Below are 12,618 nucleotides of genomic sequence, written 5' to 3'. Positions count from 1 at the left end.
TAGGCTATCCAGCCCAGTATCCTGCTACCAACAGTGACCAATCCAGTCACAAGTACCTGGCAAAAACACAATTAGTAGCATCATTCCATGCTACCAATCCCAGAGCAAGCAGTGGCTTCCCCCATGTCCATCTCAATAACAGGCTATGGTCTTTTCTTCCAGGAACATGTCCAAACCTTTTTTTAAACCCAGATGCACTAACCGCCGTTACCACATCTTCCGACAATGAGTTCCAGAACTTAACTATTCTTTGAGTGAAAAAATATTTCCTACTATTTGTTTTAAAAGTATTTCCAAGCAATTTTATTGAGTGTCCCCTGGTTCTTGTACTTTTTGAATGAGAGAAAAACTGATTCACCTCCACCCTTTCCACTCCACTGGCACAATTCCCTCCTTCTCTTTTGTTTCTTGTCAGTAAAATAACATATTAATCCTGGCAACTGCAGGGCTAGAGGAGAAAGGCAAAATATAGCTACTGCCAACCCTTGACCCAACCCAACTAGTACAAGTATCTTTACTAAACCCTTAAACAATTTTCCAAATGTTGTGTCTATAGTTTAATTCAGTCCTCTGTCTCTACTTGCTCTTGGTTCTCTCTCTGTCCTTACGTTCCTTCTTTTAAGCTCTTCCAGTCTTTGTCCTATGTCATCACAATTTCTCTTTCCTCTTGTGAGTTTATCTCTTCATAGTCTCTCTCTATAGCTTCTCTTACCTCAGTTGCTTCTAGTCTTACTCCCTCCTGCTACTTTTATTGCCTTCATGTCTCTTCATCATAATCCCTCTTTCCTTCAGCCTGTCATTTCAAAAATCCCACATAACTATTCTCCTTGTCTTTCAGCTTCTCTTCTGTCTGCAGCTTGTGTTGCTAAGGGTGCCTGCTTTTTATTTATTTATTTTTATTTATTGCATTTGTATCCCACATTACAGAGTTTGGTTATGACATAGTTATTCCATGGTATTAGATACATTTAGTAATGTACAAAGATTGGTGAGGGAGGAGAGAAGGAAGGTGTTAGGCATGATATAAGGTGTACTGTACTACTACTACTACTTGACATTTCTAGAGCGCTACTAGGGTTACGCAGTGCCCAACTGTACTAGTTGGGTGAGTTGGTGAGGTAGTTTTGTAAGGCTATGGGTTCTCTTTGTAGGCCTTTTCTGTCTTAACCCTAGATTATGTCTTCTCTCAGCAATATTCCCACACACTGCCTAAGTTCTCTCCCCAAGTTCCTCTCACCCTCACAGTCTGTTTCTACACCTCTCACACAGCTCTACTCCCAACCTCTGCCCCCCATTACATAGCCTCTTTTCCCCTTATAGTTTCTTTCTGTCACCTCAAGCTCTTCACAGCTACATTCTCCCTTCCAGCTACTATCTCCTTTCAGTCTCCTTCATTGATATCCTAGTTTTTTTTTTTTTGTTTACCGTAATTGCTAAAGGTATTACTTTGGCAAAATATGTAAAATTGTCATGCCAATAAAGTTTTGAAATTGTCTCTTCCTTTGATCAGTGTCTGTCTATTGAACCAGAGTTTTGGCTTGCAAATCTGGGACACATGGATGGGATTGGGATAGGTCAGATGGATGGGGCATGACAAGGTGGGGTGAGGTGGGGCAAAATCTTCCCATGGCAATTTTGCAACAGAAAATGATAATTTTCACCTCTTTCTCCTCCCCTCTTTCAGTCTAGCCAATTACACCTCTCCCTCTCTCTCTTCTCCCCTACCCTTTCCAGTCTACCTATCTCCACATCTCTCTCTCTCTCTCTCTCTCTCTCTCTCCTTCCCCAGCCTTTCCAGTCTAGCCATCTCCACCTCTCTCTTCCCCCTTCCAGTCCAATCAATTCTCCTTCTCTCACTCTCTTGCTTCCAGTCCAGCCAACTCCATCTGTCTCTTCCCCCTTCTGGCCCAGCATCTAATGCATCCAATTCTTTCTTCTCCCCCACCTCCCCTCAAACCTCCCTTTACGACTCCTGGCTCCTTCCCTCTGGTGACAGCACAGAAGTACAGTGCTTCTATGAAGAGGCTGTCTTCAACCATGCTGTGCATCTTGGCCAGGTCCCACCCCCATTGCATGTCAGAAGGGGCAGGACCCAGCTGAGACGCACAGCATGGTTGAGGAGAACTACTGCATCGTAGTGCCATACTACTACGCTGCCACCAGAGGGAAGGGGCCAGAAGCCATAAAGAGAGGTCTGAGGGGAGGGGCTGACACTGGCAGTGGGAGGTGGCATGAAGAGAGGCGGGTGGGGATATGCACAGTGTGACACCTCTGTCCCCATTGCTAAAATCAGGGACAGATGGTTGCCAACCAAGGAATCGTCGGAGACAGAGACCTGAAATCAGGGACAATCCCCCCAAATGAGGGATGTTTGGTAACCCTACACTTCCCCTCCCTATTTTTTTTTGTTACATTTGTACCCCACGCTTTCCCACTCATGGCAGGCTCAATGCGGCTTACATGGGGCAATGGAGGGTTAAGTGGCTTGCCCAGAGTCACAAGGAGCTGTTAGTTGCTGGCAGGAAATGCTTCTATCCTAAACTATAGCAATTCCCTCTTCCCCCCTGCATAGGGTTACCATATGGCTCCAGAAAAAGGAGGATGGATTGAGCCAGCTAGGTTTTACTTCCATTGCTTTCAATGGAAGTAATTGAGCCAGCCGGGTTTTACTTCTATTGCTTGGAAAGCAATGGAAGTAAAACCCAGCTGGCTCAATCCGTCCTCCTTTTTCTGGAGCCATATGGTAACCCTACCCCTGCAGTCTATTGGACACACACACAGCCAAGGAGATTTGATAACAGGAGATGGCATGAGCCTATCTGGCCCATTATGTGGGCTGAAGTCAGTAGTTGTCGCCCTATCAATTTCATTGTTTTGGGTGCACCAAGATGGTAGCGGCTGCATTGGGGAGAATTAAAACCTTGTGACATCATGCTGTTATCAAACCTCCTTGGACACAGCCAGCCACAGGCTGCAGGGGGAAGCGAGGCAGTAGCTTTGATACAGAAGCACTTTCATCCCATAGCTCTGCAGCATGGACTTTGCTGCCCCGAATCTACAGGCTTATAGGGAAGAATACTGGGGGTGTTCAGGCACCCACAGCACCCACAGAGCTAGCACCTATGGATTAGCATATTTTATAATAAACATGTGTACTTGTGAACTGCGCTGATGCTCCACCCAGACCGCACCCCAATATACACGCCTTCATGCGCATTTTTATGCCTAGTGCTATAAGAGCTATTTTACACACACACATTGCCACATATGTGTGGAAAAGGCTTTATTAAATTACCCCCATAGAGTGGATAAATATCCCCCACTATATGAATAGTTTCAGGCTGCCACCCTCAATCCACTCTAACTCTGGCCACTCACTATATAGATTGTGCCAGGGCACTTAGATGAATTGTCACCCTGGCTTTATCCCTATAGGCTCTAAAAATCTACAGGTAGTGAAGTTATACTTTACTGGCCACTGGTAAACATATAACACCATTTGGAAATTGACTCCAGCATTCCCTGATGCTTATTTTGCTGTTATGTGATTAGGATCAATATCCTTGTTCAGCTTTCCTCACGTCCCTTCTCCCTATATCCCCAACCCTTTCAAATCAAAACAGCAAAGGATCTGGAGTGGAGGAGTGGCCTAATGGTTAGCGCACCAGTCTTGCAATCCAGAGGTGGCTGGTTCAAACCCCACTGCTGCTCCTTGTGATCTTGGGCAAGTCACTTAACCCTCCATTGCCTCAGGTACAAGCTTAGATTGTGAGCTCTCCTGGGACAGATAAATATCCAGTGTACTTGAATGTAACTTACCTTGAGCTACTACTGAAAAAGGTGTGAGCAAAATGGGGAAAAAAACAAACAAACCCTAGGAGCAGCTGGCACACTAAATAGAGGGAGCCTTACAGCAAGGGGGGGCTATACTGAAAGGAAAACAAAACTCAAGCAGGGATGCTGTAGAATTTACATGGGTGATTCCTGTTTCCAGAACTAACAGCAATGCAGCAGGCCTCACTTCTCACAAAAGGCAAATGCACCTTGTATTGTATAAGCATCTGGCTTTACTGAAGCACATGAAAATTTCCCCCTTTTCTGATGGAAGGCTGTTACCTGAGAAAGGGACATCAGCAGACCCCTAAGTAACTGATATATAACCCATGACACCCCTTTTCACTGTATCCATGTCCATGAGTAATCCCTGACTCCTTTTCCCACCCTATCCCCAAACACAGAAATCCCTCTCAATCTTTCCTTCCATGAGAGCATAAACCTTGAATCTTTGTCCCAGCTCCAAACATAGGGTTACCATTTTGTGTCCTCTGAAAAAGAGGACACATGTCACGCCCCCTACCCCGCCCCCACCACGCCTCATACCCCGCCCCCTTCGGGTCCTCGTTCCGCCCCTCTATTCCCCGCCCCCCGTCACATGGTTCCCCCCCCCTCACATATTCCCCCCCTCACTTACTATCTAGCCCTGGTGGTCTAGTAGGGTCTTCTCTTCGGGGCAGGAAAGAGCCCCCTCTTTCCTGCCCGGAGCGCTGCCTGTCCTTGCCTGCTGCATCCTCCTCGGTCTGGCTGGAGATTCAAAATGGCCACCGAGAGTTGAAGTGGCCTCGCGAGAGTTCAACTCTCGGCGGCCATTTTGAATCCCAAACACACACATGTTGACATTACTAGCTACCTCCTTCCCAAACATGTACAATTCAATAGAACCCTTCCCACCCCTCCAAACATACCCTCACTCAACCTGACAGTGCTGACACCCAGTGGCGAACCTGGTAAAGAGCCAGGGGCCACCTGCTGGTTTGGTTGTCTACTACTGGGAGGTGGTGGTGTGCTAGAAGGTCAGCATCGCTGCACTGTCTCTGATCCCGTCTTTCAATCCCTCGATGCTGCTGGGGAGTGGGAGAAGTGCTTAGGAAGTAAGACATGGCTCTGCAATAGCGGAAGAAGAGGCACCTAAGTGCTTCTCCTGCTACTCAGCAGAATCAGGAGATGAGAAGACATAGGACCTCCAGAACCATAAGCAGAGCGCTGCATTTGCCCCACATTCCCTTTCCTTGGTAGGTGAATTCCAAAGCAAGAAAGGAAGGGAGCAGTGGCTCATAGTCATAGGTAGCAAAGTGGAAAAAGGAAAAAAAGAAAAGAAATTGGCAACACTGCTATATTCTCACACTGATCTGGCAGTGCAAGATGGGCACCAGACTGCCGCAGATATCTGTGCAGAACCACATCAGCTTTTTTTTTTAGGACAGTGTAGTGGAGTCACCCCCTTCTGACACACCAATGCAAGGAAGCATGTTAACACAAAGTATGATGCCTGCTGTGCTCACCTGCTCCCAGCAGTGGCATAGCCAAGGGTGGGCCTGGGTGGGCCTAGGCCCACCCACTTTGGACTCAGGCCCTTCCCAGTAGCAGCACATCTATGATGTGGTTGGCAGGGATTCCGAAGCCCCACTAGCTGAAAATTCCCAGCAACTGTCCCTCCTGCATACCTTGTAAATACCTGTAGCAAGCAGCGACTGATACATACTGCTCATACTGGCCCCATAACCTTTTCTCTTACGTATTCCTGCCTATGCGGAAACAGGAAGTTGCAGCAGTGGGAAGGCTGTAGGGCCAACATGACCAGTGTGTATTAGTTGCTTCTCACTGCCAGTGAAAATCTGCTATTTAAACGGTATGCGAGAGAGGGGGGATGTTTGAGACCATATGGCATGCAGGCAAGAGAAGGAGAGACCAAATCACCTGTAGGACTGTGTGGGGTTCTTCTGCCCACCGATCTTGGGCCCAGGCCCACCCAAAATTGGGTGTCTGGCTACGCCCCTGGCTCCCAGTTCCCCAGGCTCATAATTTTTATCTGCTATAGAGGGATGAGAGCGAGGCTGTTCTGTAAATTTCTACTTGCACCCCTGACATCAGCCCTGGACACATACTTTAGACATCCCCCTTTGCCACTGCCCCAGATCATATCCCTAGACTAGACCACCCTACTCACACCCCCACTGTGCACTTAACACCCTTCTCCTTAATTCCTCACACACACACACAATCATTCCTTCCTGACACCCCTACCTACCGGTGCCTCCCCATGTAAACATAATCTCACACATCACAACCCTGCTGCATTCTGAACATATACAAGCCCCATGCTCCATTTCAGAATCTCACTCACAGCAGACATGACACACACACCCTTACTACCCTGGTATGAACCTCATGTACCCCTCACCCTACCCCCAGCCCCAGCCTCAAACACCCACACATATACCTTACTCCAGACACCCCTTAATTACCATTTATACCTCCACACTCCCTCACTCTGACTAGAGTTCTAAGGGGGAACCCCTGCCCCCCCCCCCCACTATCTTGGGCAACATGATATTATTGGGGGGCCATCTTAAGTGTTCACCAGAGGCCCATTCATTTCTAGCTATACCACTGCTGACAACCATTCTTTTCCTCTCAGAAATACATACAACTCCTAACTCCTTTTTCAACTCCCTCTCCAATTACACCCAAATCCTAATAATCCCTTCTAACACCCAAACACTCAAAAATCCTTCCTGTCCTCAGGAACTTTAGAAATATTTCCACCACCCAGACACTTAAACCCTATTTTCTAGAATATTATTAAAAATGCACCGTTTATTTCATAAACTGTTTTGAGTTCACTTTGGATACACCCACTTTGCTCTTTGCTTTCCTCCATGTAACTACATTGTCATCCCACCTCTTTCATAGCTTCTGTCTCCCATACTCTCCAAAGGTACCCTGAAGTAAGCAGTACCTAACCTCCCCCTCCTTCCTTGCCACCCTGGTATTCACTCAACAGCTTCTCTCGCCCCAACCCATGCACATCGTGACAATCCTAAACCACAAGAATTAGAATCTAAAAGCAATGAGATGAAAGTGCCCAAGGGTCTGCGACAGTACAAGGGAAACACAGCGAGTACAAGAACTCACCACATACAGGTGGGGTCTCCAGGGCCCACTGACCCCTGCTCAGAGCACAACCATCCCTTGACCCTAGCCAGTCTTCCTCCTGACAAGGTCCCTGAATCCTCGCTCTTGTCTCTGCCCTGTCCTCGTTGTGACATCAGTGAAGAAAGAGGAAGTAGAATGCGCTTTATTCTTCAGGGTTGTTTTTTTTTTTCCGAAGTCAGGGGAAATAGAAAAGAAAACCTCAAACTGGTCACCCACATCCTCAGCCTGAACTCAGAAAGTGACATTAAAAACATTGGAAAGGTATAGTCCATGGAGTACACACTGTTTCCAAAGACATTCTTTACAGTCAGTACAAACTGCCAAAATGTGTGTGAGAGAGACATGGGGAGGCTGTGTTTGTGTATGTGGTTGTGAGTGAGACTTTCTTTTCTTGTGTGTGAAAAAAACAAGGATCAATTTTTTGTGGCTGAGCCAGGAAGTGAGGCTTTTCTGTTTGTATTTGAAACATAGTCACACCCTTTCCTCTTTTCTTTCCTTTGGTTTTGTCCTGATTAGAGTATGTTTTTCCTTTTGGGCATTTCCTTTAAGGCATTTTTAGCCTATTGGACAGCTTTGCCCAACTCCAGTGAAAGCTGGTTCTTGAATTGGGCCCAAGGGATGAAGGGACATGGCGGCTTTCCTGCAGCCTCCACCATGCTCTCCAGTGAAGAGGAAGGAGGTAGTGCAAGCCTTACCCTGGAAGACATGCAAAACTAATTTAATTTTGGAGAAAGGAAGCTCCCTAGCTTATCATTATGCCAGAGGAATCAGAAGGAAGCCTTTGAAGCTTTAAACTTCTTCCATCCTGCTGCAGAAGCAGGATTCTTCAGTTTGCAATCTGCAACATCTACAGGATGAAGTCCAGGAAGGCCATGTGACTATTTATGCTTTGACCTAAAGAAACCGACAATACTGTGTTTTAAACTGGAACAAGTAATATCAGTTCTACAGAACTGCATGACTACCTTTATTGCATTACTTAACATATCGCTTTTACATTGGTAAGGTCAAAGCGGTTTACAAACAACACAAATAGTAGGAAAGGAAATCCATAAATCATAGGAAAGATTCCAGCACATCAAAGAGCAAAATCAAATCACCACGATCAAACAACAGAGTAAATAGTGTCCGAGGGCAGCACACCTCTGAAACCTCCAGTTGGGTGAGTCTCCATGCAGACTGTGTATTCCCTTGTAATCCGAAAGGTGTATGAACGCAAGAGCTGTGAAGAACTCGGTACTCTGATAAATGAAAAGGTAGAGTGGCTGCCGGTGCACAGAATTGGCTATAATATGGTGCTGTGCACCCAGGATAACCCAAACTTGACTAATATGAGGTCATTGGGCAACTCGGGGCAGGGAAATTGTTCCTGCCTCAGCCTGGGCACCGCATTGAGAGGATGGTGCTTGCAGGAGGGGCTTAAAGTCTTGTCTCAATGACACCACCCACCCGCTCAATAATTTTATGACTTTGTTTGTGTATAATGTCGCAGCTGAGTGTTTGGCAGGAGTATCTAAGCCTGGATTATTGATGTGATATGGATTATTTAGGGAATTCTAAATATGGTGCCTAACATTATGAGCTATATCTACGCCAATTTTTCAGCATGGAAAAGCATAACGGAAGCCAGGTGCCGAAATGGGCCAGAAACAGCATCCAGTTATAAAATAGCACCTAATTGTTTCTGCGTGGATCTGAAAAGAGGACATAATGATGGGAGAGACATGGACGAGTCAGACGGGTTCCCTAAAATGCGTGCAAATATAGAATTTGAGGGATCTGTGCCCAATTTGTGCATTGGGATTTACACCTGTTTCAGTTGGTGTAAATCCTTGTGCCCACAGTTGGGTGCGGATTCCGAAGTTACGTGCTATGCTATAAACAGCGCCATCTTTAGAAGCCCTTTATAGAATATCATTTAGCACTGATTTTTTGATGCCATATACTGAATCTAGCCCTATGTGTGTTGATGGTTTGGCACAGCTGGGATAACAGATGAAGCTGGGATAGCTATGCCTAGGATTGGAACTCTTGCTGCATGGCGGGGAGTCCTGTAAGTGTGCTTAAGAAATAGTCTTGCTTGTAAGACAGCGGGCTGAGGGATGTTATTGCTTCCACTATTTTGGCGTTAAGTTTGGCTCTTGTACCCTGTTTGCCATGAGTTGTAATGTTAAACATTTATGTATGCAATAAAGCTGGGGCCAAGTTGTCTGTAGCTTGGCCAGTTAGTGGCCCCTTAACAGACAGCTCCTTGAAAGGAAGGCAGGTGGGGGAGTAGAGTATAGGAAATGGCAAGCAGGGTTGCCAGGGCTGGGCCTGGTCAGGGCTGCCTATGTTAAAGGGATAATAAAAGGACGAGAGCAGCATAATATGTACAAGACCCCTGGTTTGTGGCAGCTCTGAGGGCTACAGATGGTTTATTTTGTGGTAGGCCTTGAGGGGCAGGGAGAATTACTTTCCAAGGCCCTTCATTAGGATTTGATTTTTCATCTCTTCACTCTTTTCTGTCTCCCCATTCTCTTTCACAAATTAACTACAGTTTAATTGAAAATTTAATTTACCGGGTGATTAGAAAAAGGACAGGAACAAAGTCATCTGTTAAGACCCAGACCTTCGCGTGGGAGACAAGCATATGGCAAAGGAAAGTACAAAAATGCTGAAACCCTGACTGAACTTTTCATCCTCCTCATCCTCCTCCTCTCTTCCTACTACAGTCTTTTATCATGTCTAGAAGGATAATTTGCATTCTACTCATTCTCTCACTCAGCAGTGGATCTGTTTCCTTAAGACCCAAGCTTAGCAGCTGTCCCTTTATAGACAAGATCCTCTTCTCTCTTAGCCTTCATCCACAGAGTGCTGGTACCCTCAGCTTCCCTACTGGTGCTACTTCCCATGCAGCTTTACACTACTCACAGACAGTGGCGTATCCAAAGGTGGGCCCCAGCCCACCCACTTTGGGATCAGGCCCACCCAGTAACAGCACACCTAAGATGTGGCTGGCAGGGATTCCCAAGCCCCACTGGCTGAAAACTCCCAACAACTGTCCCTCCTGCATACCTTGTAAATAGCAGATCTTCGCCTGCAGCGAGCAGCGACTGATACATGCTGTGGGGCCAACATGAGCAGTATGTCTTAGTTGCTGCTCGCTGCCAGTGAAAATCTGCTATTTAAAAGATATGCGGGAGGGGGGGGGATGTTTGAGAGACCATATGGTATGTAGGCGAGAGAGGGAGGGACCAAATCACTTGTGGGACAAGGCGGAATTCTTCTGCCCACCCATCTTGGGCCCAGGCCCACCCAAAATTGGGTGTCTGGCTACGCCCCTGACTCACAGGTAGTGCTGGCCCAAGAGTATCTGATACTCTAGGCAAACCGTCAGTTGTGCCCCCTTTCTCCACCCCACCCGAACACCCAGAAGCAACTCCTACAAATTCCCCTCTGTTATTTTCTTTGGGGCATGGGTAGCACTCACACTCCCATCTTTTTTTCTGTATGAGCCATATCCAGCACCCAACTCCACTGACTCCAGAAAGGACTCCTAGCTGTTAGCTTGGCAGAAAGAGGGATAACAGAAAAACACTTTCCCTCTAAAAATACTCACTTTTATAACCTCTGGAACCCCTCTAGCTTATCACCTGGCCACCCATAGAGAGAGATGAGGGAAGGTTGGGGTTTGTGTTCGGGGTGAGGGTTTTTGTTGGATAGTGGGGTTCAAATGAGGAATGGGGTTTGACAATTGAGGAGGGATCAGAATGGGGGAATGATGGGAGAGTTTGAAACTTGAGGGGGATCAGAAAGGGGGAGGGATCTCAGGGGCATATTGACACTTGGGGGATCAGAACAGGGTTGAGATGTTAGGGAGCATTGTTCCCGCTAAGCTGTGTGGGAGTCCTCCAAATATATTGCTGCCAGTGGGAAGTGGTGCTTCAATATTGTGCTTTCAATCACTAAGGACAGCCCCCCCCCCCCCCCCCCCCCCCACACACACCTGGCAGGACTGTAGGTGGAGGACTCCCACTTGGCTTAGAGGGAAGTGTTGTGGGAAAGGTTATACTTGCCACTGCAGCACTTCTTCCAACTATGTTCATGCTACCAGACTGCTGATAGCAGGCTGAACTTTCTCTTTGGATGGTACTAAGTACAGCCCCGTTATCAGCAGTTGTGACAGTTAGCACATGGTACTGATTGATTGTATTAACAGTCACTAGTGTCAGACACTCTTTTGCTCTGCCTCTACTACCACCATGTACCGGTCCTTCCACCTTAAACCACTACCCCCGGGGTTTTGCTGTGCTGGAAGTTTTAACATGTGTTAGCCATTAGCACGGGTGCCTGCCAACATCTAACTCACAGTAATATGCTAGCTGCTTAACACAGCTTCATAAACAGTCCTCTATATGATTCAGCCACTAGGTGTCACTATACATAGCAACTATGATGGTTCAGTCGCTATTTCACAGTACGATTTACAGCAAAGAAAATGAAATTCACAGCTAATCTAATCTAATCCAACCCAACATTTACTTTTTGCTAACTCCTGGAAGGCACAAAGTGGACTACATAATAATTCTTGCCAGATAATTATTTGGGAGTTACAAACAAAATTTGGAATGACAAGAAAGGAGTAAGAACTCAAGATTTTGAAGTCCTTGGGTAAAGAGTTCCAGACTAAAACAGCTTGATAACCAATAGAACACTCTAGTAACCTTTTATAACGTACTCCTTTCAATGAGGGAAAATATATAAGAGATTCATTTGCTCTTGAAGATCTAGTATTGTTTGGACAAGAAAATAGCAGCATTTAATATTTTGTGCCAGTGCCCTCAAAACGTTTATAAATCTGAATCACTAAGAGCAAACCCAGCAGGGTTAAGGAGTGGCAGCACTGGAGGGGGTAGGGCAATTCTATGGCAGGGTATCAACATTTAGGCGACATATTTCCACGGGCAGTGAGCTTATTCTATCTGAATGCTTGCACATACTGTATGTGTTCTTAGAGAATACTAGCGTAAAGAGCATTGGCGCACCTAAATGTAGGCATGAATATTAGCAGCAAACCAGAAGAAGTGAAGCAACAAAAGATGAGAATTCCAAGGATGTAGTGTGGTACCTTTAATAATATCAACAAGTGTCAGACTCGACACGGCTGTGTTTCAGCATGTGTGCCTGCGCCAGGAGTCAAAGGAACCTGTCACATCGAGTGATGCAAAAAATGTGCAAAACATGTGCAATCAAGAATATAAAGTATCTTTTTAAGGAGATCACATGATGTGTTGAGAGGTGCAGATACTACTACTACTACTACTTAACATTTCTAAAGCGCTACTAGGGTTATGCAGCGCTGTACAATTTAACATAGAGGGACGGTCCCTGCTCAAAGAGCTTACAATCTAAGAGACAAATGACCTCTCAGGGGTTCCCGTGCCTTAATTGAAGTACTTTGGCTCTCCTTGAGGATTTTTGACGAGGTCAACCTTTCTCTGCAGCAGGGCCGTAGCCAGACCTCGGCGGGAGGGAGGTCCAAAGCCTGAGGCGAGGGGCACTTTTGCCCCCCCCCCCACTGCCCCTTCTCCGCCACTTTTGACCCCCCACCTCCGTCACCACTTCTGACCCCCCACCACCTCT

At 46.4% G+C, this 12,618-nt stretch overlaps 1 protein-coding gene across 1 annotated transcript in view; it reads right to left on the bottom strand.

Moving 5' to 3' along the window:
• Positions 1-7,068, bottom strand: part of TESPA1 (thymocyte expressed, positive selection associated 1) — a 106,662-nt gene extending 99,594 nt beyond the window's left edge. The window contains exon 1 of the mRNA XM_030195470.1: positions 6,973-7,068. The gene's annotated coding sequence lies outside the window, so the exon portion shown is untranslated. The remainder of the gene's footprint in view (positions 1-6,972) is intronic.
• Between the last annotated feature and the right edge of the window lie 5,550 nt (positions 7,069-12,618).

This window comes from Microcaecilia unicolor, chromosome 3, assembly GCF_901765095.1.
Source record: "Microcaecilia unicolor chromosome 3, aMicUni1.1, whole genome shotgun sequence".
Taxonomy (NCBI): domain Eukaryota; kingdom Metazoa; phylum Chordata; class Amphibia; order Gymnophiona; family Siphonopidae; genus Microcaecilia; species Microcaecilia unicolor.
This window is presented reverse-complemented; position numbering and strand designations above follow the sequence as displayed.